General features: G+C 41.1%; 1 protein-coding gene across 2 annotated transcripts in view; it reads left to right on the plus strand.

Annotated features, from left to right (window-relative positions):
• ATXN7L1 (ataxin 7 like 1) overlaps positions 1-14,587 on the plus strand; it is a 134,026-nt gene that overhangs the window by 31,399 nt on the left and 88,040 nt on the right. The window lies entirely within an intron of this gene.

Consider the following 14,587-nt stretch of genomic DNA (forward strand, 5'->3'; position numbering starts at 1 on the left):
TTGAATGTATTACAGAGCCGCACTGTGCCAATCGGCATCTCCTCATAGAGATGCATTGACTCAGCATCAATCATGCAGAGCATGTAGACGCTGAATGCGAGTGCTGCACACTCTGCAGCACTGACCCAGGAAGCACCTCTAGTGACTGCCACTATATGTGTCACTAGGCAGCAATGTAAACACTGCCTTATCTCTGTAAAGCCAGCAGGGACATACTATACCCACCAGAACAACTACATAAAGCTGTGACTATAGTGTCCCTTTAAACTTAATTTATTGCACGGTCTGCTTAATTTATAATTTCTTAACTCCTGCACTGTTAATAAACGTATTGACCTTTTAGGAGCTTCCTGTATGTGATTAAAGTTCAATTTACAAAGCCATAGATTTAATCTTCTAAAGTAAGTTAATTTCTGATTGAAAATGAAACCGTTTTTTCATACAGGCTGTGTGAGTCACAGCCAGTTGAGGTGTTGCTATGGCTGCATGGGCAGAAACAAAGGTTATTTAGCTCCTAATGGCAGAGAATTGACCAGTGAGACTACAGGGTATATTCTATACACCAAAACTGCTTTATTAAAGGACCACTCTAGTGCCAGGAAAACATACTCGTTTTCCTGGCACTAGAGTGCCCTGAGGGTGCCCCCACCCTCAGGGTCCCCCTCCCGCCCGGCTCTGGAAAGGGGTAAAAACTTACCTTTTTCCAGCGGTGGGCGGAGAGCGCTCCTCCTCCGCTCCTCCTCTTCTCCTCCCCGTCGGCTGAATGCGCACGCGCGGCAAGAGCTGCGCGCGCATTCAGCCGGTCACATAGGAAAGCATTCATAATGCTTTCCTATGGACGCTTGCGTGCTCTCACTGTGATTTTCACAGTGAGAATCACGCAAGCGCCTCTAGCGGCTGTCAGTGAGACAGCCACTAGAGGAAATAGGGGAAGGCTTAACCCATTCACAAACATAGCAGTTTCTCTGAAACTGCTATGTTTATGAAAAAATGGGTTAACCCTAGAAGGACCTGGCACCCAGACCACTTCATTAAGCTGAAGTGGTCTGGGTGCCTAGAGTGGTCCTTTAAGCCAACTTTGTTTAAGTACCTATAGTATCCCTTTAAGGGCATTTATATATGTTCATCATTGGGGTTGTCATTTGTGAACCATGCAGCTTTTAGCGGACAATTTCCCTCTGCATTCCCAGGCTTTCTTTGACTACTTTGACTGGTTGCGAATGATTGGAGTTAACCACTTAGGGACCGAGTACTTCCGACAAAAAAAAAAGGACAAATATGAGCGCTGGAAGCAATCGTGATTTCTTCTAGCCGCTCTAAGGGTATTTCAGTGATGCCTCGATGTCGAGGCATCCTGCAATACCTCTCCTGACTGCCGGGCCGCCGAGTGCTCGCTCCCGGGTTGCCCCACGTGGCGTCCGGCAGTGTAGCAGAGCGTTGGAAGCCATCGGGCAGGCTTCCTATGCTCTGCCCATGTGCTGAGTACAATTTAAAAAAAAAAAAGAATAAAATAAATGTATTAGTCCTCCCCCCCTACAATATTGCGCTGCCTTTCTAAAGGGCTTCTGGGGGTGTGCTAGGGTCATCCAATCAAAGCTTGCCCCTCTAATAATATTTATTATTACCATGATACCCATTTGTCTGGTCAGGTCAATATTAGTAAATATTGACTCTGATCAGTGTTGATCTCCCTCCCTCTCTTCACTTGTGTTTTAGTGAGAGAGCAAGAGATCTGTGTTTTAGGTAGAGAGATTTAGGTAGTTTTAGGTAGAGATTTGGAATATTGTGAGACTCAAAGGCTTGCCAGTGATCACTATAAATCACTGGCTCTTGCACAGCAGCACTTATTTTGCTGTCTGTGCATTATCTTAGGGGTTAATTTTTTTTTTGTGTGTGATTTTGATAGATCACTAAATAAAGTGATTGTGATCATGTCACAGTGGTCACAGAGGTTGTTTAGCGCTGAAGAGGCGGATGACATCCTTGCGTTCGAGTCGGACACGTCTGACTCTGACCCTGATTTTGACCCTGCCAGGTGCACAGATACATCACTAGATACAGTGTCTGTTGCTAGTGATGTATCTGGTGATGCATTTGTGGCTGCTAGGCCCCCTGCCAGAAGGAGACGCGCTGCTCCAGCTGCCAGTACTGCTGAGGAGTGGGTAGCGCCTCATCGCCAGAAGCCAGACATCCCACTCTTCACCGCAACTCCTGGCATCAATGTGGATGTCGCAGGATTTAGCCCCCAACTGTTAATGGAGGTGTTTCTGGGCGATGATTTATTGGGGAACATTCTCGCCCAAACTAATTTATATGCCCATCTGTTCCGTGCTTCAAAGCCTAACTCTTTTTTTGGCAAAGCAGCAATGGGCCCCCATTGATGTGCCACAATTAAAAAAAATTATGTGCATTGACTATGCTGATGGGCATCATAAAGAAGCCCTCCATCCGCTCATACTGGATCAGTAGCCCCATCTGCTCTACCCCCAATTTACTCCCAATGTCGAGGAAGAGGTATGAAATGATTCGACATTTCATGCACTGCAGTGACAACAGCCTGTGCCCCCCTATGGAGCATCCCCAGTTTGACAGGCTGTATAAAATCCGCCCCCTGATTACTCACTTCGCTGCCAAGTTTGCAGAGGCTTATTCATAGGTGGTATCACTGTACTCAGGAGATGTTGCTGAACACATATTTGGGTGTTCTTTGTCAGTAACACATGACAGGAACTGAGAATCCATGCCTAAAGTACAATGTGAGAGAAAAATAACACAAAAAAATAGTCAAACCTTTGGGTAGTCAAAGACTGGTAGTAGAATTAGTACATGGAAAGTGTTAAAATACCACCATTTGAAAAACCCTAGGGCAGGGCTCGACAAATCGCAGGCACCAGGTCGCCATGACTACTAGGATTTTTGTCCTGGCACCTGGGATTTGCTGGCCCATTTAGCCCCCAAGGTGGTCGGTTGACTATGAGTGCAGGCATGGGCTTACTTGCAGTCGGCCGGTCAGGAAGAGCATGGACATGCAGTCTGTCGGCCTGTTGAGGGAGAGCATTGCTGTGCAGGTGGTCGGACGGACGGCCAGCTGGGGGAGAGGGTGGGTGGGCATGGGCGGGAGGCTCCTAAAAGATAGAGCTAAACGGGCATGCGCGCAAAGGAACTGTAACCTCTCTGCTCTGCTTCCTCTACTGACGTCATTCCGGCCCTGGCATCACTAAACAGCATTCTATGGAGCAGAGCAGGGAGATGACTGAAGCCCCACTGGACCACAGTGAAAGCCGTACTACTCAAACTATCCCAAAAGATAGGGAGGCTGGATGGTCACATTAATGTGTGTGTGTGTGTGTCTGTCTGTCAATGAGTGAGTGTGTGTGTGTTTAGGTGACCGGTACCCTTCCAATTGCAAAGGAAAGGGATTTTTACTCACCTCCCCCCCCCCCCCCCCACACACTGTGCTGGTCTCGCAGCAGCTGGCCCTGCCTCCATGACTGTGATCATCTATCTTGATGATCTCTGCCAGTCCAATTCTTTCCAATAGGAAAGCATTGGGAGGCTATTGTGCATGTGTGGCAAAATGCCACGCTGCGCCAATCAGCATCTCCTCATAGGGATGAATTGAATCAATGCATTTCTATGGGAAATGTTCAGCGCCTCCACGCAGAGCATGGAGGCGCTAAACGTAGGTGCTGCGCACTGTACAGCACTGACCCAGGGTGCACTCTAGAGGTCATCTGAGTGACTGTCACTAGAAGTGTTATTAAGCAACAATGTAAATACTGCCTTTTCACTGAAAAGGCAGGGTTTACATTGAAAAGTGTGCAGGGACAGGTTATAGACAGAAGAATAACTACATTAAACTGTAGTGGTTCCGGTGAGTATAGCGTCCCTTTAAAAATTGCATATTTTACATTGAAAAGCCTGGCTCCTAACTTTATTTGCTGACTCCTAGATTCCAAGCAAATTTGTCAAGCCCTGCCCTGGGGTGTCTACTTTTCAAAAATATATGATTTGATGGTGGTAAATTACATTGGCCGGCTTCAAAAATTTTACAAATAGGATATGAGTGCATGATGAAAAGATGTGAAAATTCCATGTTGTAAATGATTTTCATCCCGAGAATTTATGCCCCTATTTATACATGACAAAACCTTACTGGCCTTAGCAACTGCAGATTGACATTGCATATTGCTGCCTAATTTGTTGTCTCTAACAATTCCCAAATCTTTCTCGTGTGTGGTTATCCTTAATTCACTACCATTTAGGGTGTAAGTTGCTTGTGTATTCTTGACCCCGAAGTGCATATCTCTACATTAAATTAAATCTGCCATTTTAGTGCCCAGTCCCCCAATCTATCCAAATCCCTCTCCAGCAAAGCAATATCCTGCTCACATTTTATTACTTTACAAAGTTTTGTGTCATCTGCAAACACTGAAAGATGGCTTTCAATGCCTATTTCAAGATCATTTATAAATGTTAATATATAAAAGCGGTCCCAAAACAGAACACTGAGGGCAACAGTTACCAATTTTGTCCAGCCTGAAAATGTACCATTAATGACAACTCGTTGTACTCTATCCTTAAGCCAATGTTCTACCCAAGAACAAGAATATTCATCTAAACCAATTTCTTTTAGTTTGAAGACTAACCTATTGTGAGGAACCATATCAAATGCCTTGGCAAAATCCAAGTAGATAATACCCACTGCAACAACCTGATCTATACTTCTACTTACTTCTTTGTAGAATGCAATTAGGTTAGTTTGACATGACCTATGTTTTTATAAAACCATGCTGATTATTGCTAATAACAAAGTTCTTCCCAATGAATTCCTGAATATTATCCCTTAATAGTCCTTCAAATATTTTTAAACTAACACTTCTATAATTTCCAGACAAGGATTTTGAACCCCTTTTAAATATAGGAACTACATCTGCCTTCCTCCAATCCTCCGGTACAATACCTGAAACAAAAGAATCTTGAAAAATTAAATACAGAGGTTCACTTATTTCCCCACTTAGCTCCTTAAGTACTCATGGGTGAATACCACCAGGCCCTGGAGCTTTATTTACATTCATTTTCTTAAACTGTTGTAGCACCTTGTCTCGTGTCGTCCAATCACAAGTTATCTGCAAGTTTTTTGCAGCAATCATTTGCATATCTCTTGCCATAGGATCCTCATTAATATATACTGAAGAAAAAGTTATTTAAAATGTCTGCCTTTTCCTGGTCTTCATTAGCTAACAGATCCATCTCTGTTTCCAGTGTACCTACACTTTCATTTTTTGTTTTTTTAGAATTGATGTACTTGGAAAAAATGTGGGGGTTAGTTTTGCATTCTTTGGCTATCAGTTTCTCATTTTCTAGTTTAGCCACTTGAATTGCCTTTTTGCAAGCGTTATTGGCTTCCTTCCTATGTTATATATAGATGCCTCTGATTTGTCCGATTTAAATGCTTTAAATGCCCTTTTCTTATTTTCAATCTCTTGTTTTACTTCTCTACTAAGCCACATTGGTTTCAATTTGTTTATTTTATATTTTTTACCAAATGGTGCATACTGAATAGGGATCGACCGATATAGATTTTTTAGAGCCGATACCGATAATCTGTGAACTTTCAGGCCGATAGCCGATAACTTGCCGATATTCTGTACATTTACCATTTTGAAAAAATAAACTATTTATTAAGGTGAATGCACAAAATATACATGCCACATGTAGTGGATGCAGTGTGTTTAGATAGGGGACCTGTGTGTGTTTGTCTGGTGGATGCAGTGTGTGTTTGTGTAGTAGATGCAGTGTGTATTTGTGTAGTGTGTATATAATGAATGCAGGGTGTGTTTGTGTAGTGTGTATAGTGAATGCAGGGTGTGTTTGTGTAGTGTGTATAGTGAATGCAGTGAGTGTTTGTGTAGTGTGTACAGTGAATGCAGTGTTTGTGTAGTGTGTAAAGTGAATGCAGTGTGTGTGTTTGGGTAGTGTGTGTATATAATGAATGCAGTGTGTGTATATAATGCAGAGTATGTGTGTTTGTATAGTTGTGTGTGTGTGTGTGTGTTTGTGTATTGTGTGTATATAATGCAGAGTAGGGATCGACCGATTATCGGTTTTACTGATATTGTCGGCCGATATTCTGTATTTTCAACAATATCGGTATCGGCCAATATTGATACCGATATTGCCGATAATACATACCAGGACCGCCGGGCCCATTACAAGCCCGGCGGTCCTGGAGGGGCCGGCAGCAAGCAGTTACTTACCTCCCAGCAGCTCCCTAGTGTAAATCTCGCGAGATCCGCGGCCGTCAGAGCGTTGCCACAGGTTACCATGACAACGCTCTGCGCAGCACGCAGACCACGAGAGTTAGACTGGGGAGCTGCTGGGAGGTAAGTAACTGCCTGCTGACGGCCCTCCCACTGCTCAGTACATGCCACTGGACCACCAGGGACTGCCATAGCCCCCCCCCCTCCCTGGCCAGGTAACAAGCAGGGAGGGGGGACAAAAAATAAAACATATAAATATTAAAATAAAAAAAACACACTGCAGATAAAAAAAATAAAACATATAAATATTAAAAATACAATTTAAAATAAAAAATGCCTCCCCTCCTGCCCATTTTACACAAATTACATCCCTTCACAAACACACACACTGCATTCGTTATATACACACACACTGCATTCCTTATATACACACACACTGCATTCATTAAATATACACTCTACAAACACACACTGCATTCATTATATATACACTCTACAAACACACACACTGCATTCATTATATACACACACTGCATTCATTATATACACACACACATTCTGCATTATATACACACACTACACACACACTCTGCATTTTATATACACACACTACACACACTCTGCATTTTATATACACACACTACACACACTCTGCATTTTATATACACACACACACACACTCTGCATTATATACACACACTATATATAGGAACTACATCTGCCTTCCTCCAATCCTCCGGTACAATACCTGAAACAAAAGAATCTTGAAAAATTAAATACAGAGGTTCACTTATTTCCCCACTTAGCTCCTTAAGTACTCATGGGTGAATACCACCAGGCCCTGGAGCTTTATTTACATTCATTTTCTTTAACTGTTGTAGCACCTTGTCTCGTGTCGTCCAATCACAAGTTATCTGCAAGTTTTTTGCAGCAATCATTTGCTTATATCTTGCCATAGGATCCTCATTAATATATACTGAAGAAAAAGTTATTTAAAATGTCTGCCTTTTCCTGGTCTTCATTAGCTAACAGACCCATCTCTGTTTCCAGTGTACCTACACTTTCATTTTTTGTTTTTTTAGAATTGATGTACTTGGAAAAAAATTGGGGGTTAGTTTTGCATTATTTGGCTCTCAGTTTCTCATTTTCTAGTTTAGCCACTTTAATTGCCTTTTTGCAAGGGTTATTGGCTTCCTTCCTATGTTATATATAGATGCCTCTGATTTGTCCGATTTAAATGCTTTAAATGCCCTTTTCTTATTTTCAATCTCTTGTTTTACTTCTCTACTAAGCCACATTGGTTTCAATTTGTTTATTTTATATTTTTTACCAAATGGTGCATACTGAATAGGGATCGACCGATATAGATTTTTTAGAGCCGATACTGATAATCTGTGAACTTTCAGGCCGATAGCCGATAACTTGCCGATATTCTGTTCATTTACCATTTTGAAAAAATAAATTATTTATTAAGGTAAATGCACAAAATATACATTCCACATGTAGTGGATGCAGTGTGTTTAGATAGGGGACCTGTGTGTGTTTGTCTGGTGGATGCAGTGTGAATTTGTGTAGTGTGTATATAATGAATGCAGGGTGTGTTTGTGTAGTGTGTACAGTGAATGCAGTGAGTGTTTGTGTAGTGTGTACAGTGAATGCAGTGAGTGTTTGTGTAGTGTGTACAGTGAATGCAGTGAGTGTGTTTGGGTAGTGTGTGTATATAATGAATGCAGTGTGTGTATATAATGCAGAGTATGTGTGTTTGTATAGTTGTGTGTGTGTGTTTGTGTATTGTGTGTATATAATGCAGAGTAGGGATCGACCGATTATCGGTTTTACTGATATTGTCGGCCGATATTCTGTATTTTCAACAATATCGGTATCGGCCAATATTGATACCGATATTGACGATAATACATACCAGGACCGCCGGGCCCATTACAAGCCCGGCGGTCCTGGAGGGGCCGGCAGCAAGCAGTTACTTACCTCCCAGCAGCTCCCTAGTGTAAATCTCGCGAGACCCGCGGCCGTCAGAGCGTTGCCACGGGTTACCATGACAACGCTCCGCGCAGCACGCAGACCACGAGAGTTAGACTGGGGAGCTGCTGGGAGGTAAGTAACTGCCTGCTGCCGGCCCTCCCACTGCTCAGTACATGCCACTGGACCACCAGGGACTGCCATAGCCCCCCCTCCCCGGCCAGGTAACAAGCAGGGAGGGGGGACAAAAAATAAAACATATAAATACTAAAATAAAAAAAACACACTGCAGATAAAAAAATAAAACATATAAATATTAAAAATACAATTTAAAATAAAAAATGCCTCCCCTCCTGCCCATTTTACACAAATTACATCCCTTCACAAACACACACACTGCATTCGTTATATACACACACACTGCATTCGTTATATACACACACACTGCATTCGTTATATACACACACACTGCATTCATTATATACACACTATACAAACACACACACTGCATTCATTATATACACACACACACACACACACACTGCATTAATTATATACACAAACACATTCTGCATTATATACACACACTCTGCATTATATTCACACACACTCTGCATTTTATATACACACACTACACACACACTCTGCATTTTATATACACACACTCTGCATTATATACACACACACTCTGCATTATATACACACACTACACACACTCTGCATTATATACACACACTACACACACTCTGCATTATATACACACACTACACAAACACACACACTCTGCATTCATTATATACACAGATTACACACAAACACACTGCATTCACTTTATGCACACTGCATTCACTATACCCACACTGCATTCACTTTATGCACACTACACACACTGCATTAACTTTACGCACACTACATTCACTATACACACACTACACAAACACACACTCTGCATTCACTATACACACTACACACTCACTGCATTCACTATACACACGACACAAACACACCCTGCATTCATTATATACACACTACACAAACACACATTGCATCCACTACACACACACAGCTCCCCTGTCTAAACACACTGCATCCACTACATGTGGCATGTATATTTTGTGCATTTACCTTTAGAAATTGTTTATTTTTTCAAAATGGTAAATGTACAGAATATCGGCAAGTTATCAGCTATCGGCCTGAAAGTTCACAGATTATTGGTATTGGCTTTAAAAAACCGAGTGTGTGTGTATAATGCAGAGTATGTGTGTGTGTTTGTATAGTTGTTTATATAATGAATGCTGTGTGTGTGTATATAATGCAGAGTATGTGTGTGTTTCTGAAGGGATGTAATTTGTGTGAAATTATTGTAATTTTATTTTTAATATTTATATGTTTTATTATTTTTTGTCCCCCCTCCCTGCTTGTTACCTGGCCAGGGGGGCTTTGGCATTCCCTGGTGGTCCAGTGGCATGTAGTGAGCAATGGGGCCGGCAGCAAGCTGTTATCTTTCCAGCAGCTCCTTCAGCTCCCTGTGTAAATCTCGCGGTCTGCGTGCTGTTACCTTGGCAACGCTCTGACGGCCACGGGACTCGATTTACACAGGGAGCTGAAGGGAGTTGCTGGAAAGGAAAGTACCTTGCTGTGTACCCCCCCCCCTCCCCAGGACCGCCGGGCTTGTAATGGTATTATCGGCAATATCAGTAACTATATTGGCCGATACCGATATTGCCAAAAATTACGAATATCGGTAAAACCGATAATCGATCGATCCCCAATACTGAGAAATGTACCTTTGTAATATTTGTTTGAATAGTTTCCATTTATCCTCAGTGTTTTTTTCACTAAGGAGTGTATGCCAGCCGATATGTTGTAGAGCTGCCCTAATCTTATTAAAATTGGCTTTTTAAAAATTATACGTTTTAGTATACCTCACGTGCTTTTGCTTTTTTGAGTTTATTTTAAAAATGACCATATTGTGATCACTATTTCCACTACTTGAATGTTGGTCAAAAGATTAACATTGTTTGTTATAACAAGATCCAGACAAGCATCCTTTCTAGTTGGTGCTTTTACCAGTTGTAACCTGAAGGTGTCATTTAACACATTCAAAAACCTAATTCTCCTTGCGGAAGTACTAGTTACTCTAGCCCAATTTAAGTCCAGGTAATTAAAATCTCCAATAACTAACGTGTTACCCTGATTTGCAGCTTTCCCTATTTGCTCTAACAGCTGTTCTTCCTCATTAATATTTATCCCAACTAACTGATTTCCATTTGTTCTGAGCTTTCCCCTCCCCCATCTCCACCCTCTTATACTGAGCTAAAGCCCATCTCCTTTCTATCCTATCTCCATTTTCTAGATTGCTTTGACCCTCCCCCCTTACTACTAGTTTAAAATCTCCTCCAACCTTCTAGCCATCCTATCCCCCAGCACAGCACACCCTCTTCCTTTTAGGTGCAATCCATCACAGCTATACAGATTGTACCCAAGCGCAAAATCGGCCCAGTGCTCTAAAAACCCAAAACCCTCTTTCCTGCACCAAGACTTCGGCCATGCATTGACCTCTCTAATCTCCCGCTGCTTTTCTGCTGTAGCGCACGACACAGGTAATATTTCTGGAGGTCCTTTTCTTTAGCTTGCTTCCTAGTTCCCTGAACTCATTCTTTAGGACCTTCCATTTTCCTCTTACTTTGTCATTTGTACCACCTCAACCTGTCTAGTCTGCCTTACCCTCTCAACCCCACCCGTACTATAGGGGCTGTTCCCACGACTGTTAGAAGGAACAGCTTCCTACAGTACAGCTACTCCTGAGCTGATGCTCCCAACATCTTCACTCAAATGGGCAAATCTGTTAGGCTGCCCAAGATCAGGACTAGCTAAAACGTTCCTCTTCCCTCCCCATTGCTTCCTCGCCCCACTGTTACCCAGCTATGTGCCTGCTCACCATCTGTCTCATCTCCTCCCACTCCCCTACCTGCACCCACGTAAACTCTGCTCAGTGAGCAGCAGACTCACATATTGGGGTGTTCTTTGGCAGTAACACATAACAAGAGCTGATAATCCACGCTTAAAGTACAATGTGTGTGAAAAATAACACAAAAAAATTACTACCTAAAATAGGACTGGTGGTAGAATTGGTGCATGGAAAGTGTTAAAATACCACCATTTGAAATACCTTAGGGTGTATATATGGTTTGATGGGGGTATGTTACATTGGCCAGCTTAAAACATTTCCCAAATAGGACATGGGTGCATGATGACCAGCTGTGAAAATTCTGTGTTGGAAAACTGGAATGCACACCCTCCAAATAAGGTCTTTTAGCCCCCAGATAACCCAACACACCTATACATGGGTGGTATCCCTGTACTCAGGAAATGTTACTAAATACATATTGGGGTGTTCTTTGGCAGTAACCCTTATAGTTATCAGTACATGTATTTTTAAATTGCTATGTGTGTCAAAAAAATCACCAATTGTTTAAAATGTTTGCATAAATTGTTGGTAAAATGGTTGTATGAAAAGAGTCAAAATACCCCAAGTTTAATATCTTGGGTTGTCTTCTTTTTTAAAATATATACACGTGAAGGGTTATTCAGGGATTTGTGCTACTTGTACTTATTGCCATGTTAACATTGGGTATTTCTAAACTCAGGACAAAATTTAGAAACTATTTAGCACGGGTGTTTTTTGCGGGTTGTAGATGCGTAACAGATTTTGGTGGTCAAAGTTAGAAAAGTTTATTTTATTTTATTTTTTTCATCATATTTTATTAAAAAGAAATTATAGTAAATTATAGGATATGATGAAAATAATGGTATCTTTAGAAAGACCATTTAATGGCGAGAAAAACGGCATATAATATGTGTGGGTACAGTAAATGAGTAAGAGGAAAAATACAGCTAAACACAAAGACCGCATAAATGTACAATGTAAAAACAGCCCTGGTCCGTAATGGTAAAAAAATTGAAAAACGGTCTGGTCACTAAGTGGTTAAAGGCTGATGTCTGCTTATTGTTTGATCCTACATTTTAAAATGAGAAGCATAGTGGTTTATATTTAAAGACTGTTTGACATTTGGCTTTGCTCTAGTATTATTGTATATCCCAGAGTTTGCAGTGGTGCTAAATAATAATCAAAATGGATATCCTGTGGACCAATGGCTACTGCAGTCTAACTAGCATAAAAGAAAAGTGCACGCCTACTTAGAAAATGCTAAGCTACAATAATTGTATTTATTTTCTGATACACTTTATTGTCCGATATGTACAAATAAGTCTTGCATGTAAGTGTTTTACATGTTTGGTATTTGTAGCAGAGGCCTAAATAGGCACATGTAGATGGCGATCTTGGGGCTTAGAAAGAAAAAATGGTCATCAGACCTATGGAGCAGTGTCTTCCTTTGTAGTACCCAACGTGCACAGTCAGAGATGAAAAATTGTATCATATGTCTGTGGGTTAAACTGGGAGACCCAAAAGGTGAGCCGAGGACAAGACTACATTGAGTAGCTTTAAACTCAGAAGAAGATGGAATGGTTACTTTGAGCAGCAGAGCCTACCCAGTCATCAGGGAACACCAACAGTCCAAGATTTAGACATTTTCCAGTTATATTCTAATGGGGATATTAACTAAACCTGGACTGTTGTCTTTGGGACTGGTTTGGTAACATGGATGGATTAGGTATATATTTATTTTTTTAGGAAGACTACAAAGACTTTAACCACTTTGAGCTTTTGTAGGCATGGTATCATGGTTCCCACCATTGTAAATAGTCAAACCATTTTGGAAAGATTCTTCTTATTTGAGTGTCTGCCAGACACTCCTTCCTGCCTTCACTATCTTCGTCATAGAGCTTAACGACTTTCCACAGGAGGCTCGAGTTGGTAGCTCCTGCAGGGAGTTTGTTAGCTCTACTGAGCTAATTGATGTTGTGAGAGGCCTGTTGATTGGCTGAGAGTATCAGGTTACCTCTCTTGCTAAGCTAAGCTCAATGCAGAGAGAATCTGTCTCTCATGAGGATGTGACATGCGCCCAGTGGGCTCCAGGTATGTTGTCAAACCATTGGGGGGAGCACCATAGCTACTACAGTGGGCTGTAGTGATTATGGTGCTTGGAGTAGTCCTTTAACCTTATGTATTTTACATAACAATGTTTACTTAATCTAGATCTGGGGTGCCCAAAACGTAGATCCCCAGATGTTGTAGAACTACAACTGTTTTGTATACCTTTTGGAATGCTTTCTAGAATGAAAAGCATCATGGAAGCTGTAGTTTAAAAACATCTGGAGATCTACCTTTTGGGCATCCATGATCTAGGTAAACACAGGTGACCAGGTGATGTTTCAGACCGTGCTATAGTGAGTTGAGATAAGTCAAAATTTCAGCCAAAAAAAGTTTGACTCAAAATTCTCCAAATCACTTATGGTTTACGTTTAGCTATGTTGGCCACAATGTATCCTTTAATGAATAACCCCAATTGTGTGTTTTATTTTATGTATAGATTAGGGCTGCAGCATTAAGTGTAAATATGTGGAATATTAAATTACAAATATGTAGGATAATATTAAATTTTCTTAAATAATACATGTTTAAGTCATGTTTCAGTTGCCTTGTTAAGAGTCATTTGGTAAAGTTACTCCAGACCTCCTTCAAACATCAGTGTTACATGTTTTATTTTAAAGCAGGCTTTTCCTCTTCTTGAGCTTTTCCTCTTCTTGAGCTTTTCCTCTTCTTGAGCTTTTCCTCTTCTTGAGGTTGATAAAACTTAGGAGTGTAACAATATATAGTGCCTTGACTTTTTTTTTTTTACATATTTTAAGTTCAATGCCTTAAGTTCAATGTTTTATTAATCTGAATTTTATGTGATGAATCAGAACACAATAGTCTAAGTTGGTGAAGTGAAATTAGAAAAATATATACATAAAACTACTTTTTAGAAATAGAAAACAGAAAATTGGCATGTGCGTATGTATTCACCCCCTTTGTTATGAAGCCCATAAACAGCTTTGGTGCAACCAATCACCTTCAGAAGTCACATAATTAGTGAAATGATGTCCACCTGTGTGCAATCTAAGTGTCACATGATCTGTCATTACATATACACAACTTTTTTGACCCCAGAGGCTGCAACCTAAGCAAGAGGCACCTCTAACCAAACACCGCCATGAATACCAAGGAACTCTCCACACAAGTAAGGGACAATGTTGTTGAGAAGTACAACTCAGGGTTAGGTTATAGAAAAAATATATCAAAATCTGTGATGATCCCCAGGAGCACCATCAAATCTATCATAACCAAATGAAAATAACATGGCACAACAGCAAACCTGCCAAGAGACGGCCACCCACCAAAA

This window comes from Pelobates fuscus, chromosome 3 (genome assembly GCF_036172605.1).
Source record: "Pelobates fuscus isolate aPelFus1 chromosome 3, aPelFus1.pri, whole genome shotgun sequence".
Lineage (NCBI taxonomy): Eukaryota > Metazoa > Chordata > Amphibia > Anura > Pelobatidae > Pelobates > Pelobates fuscus.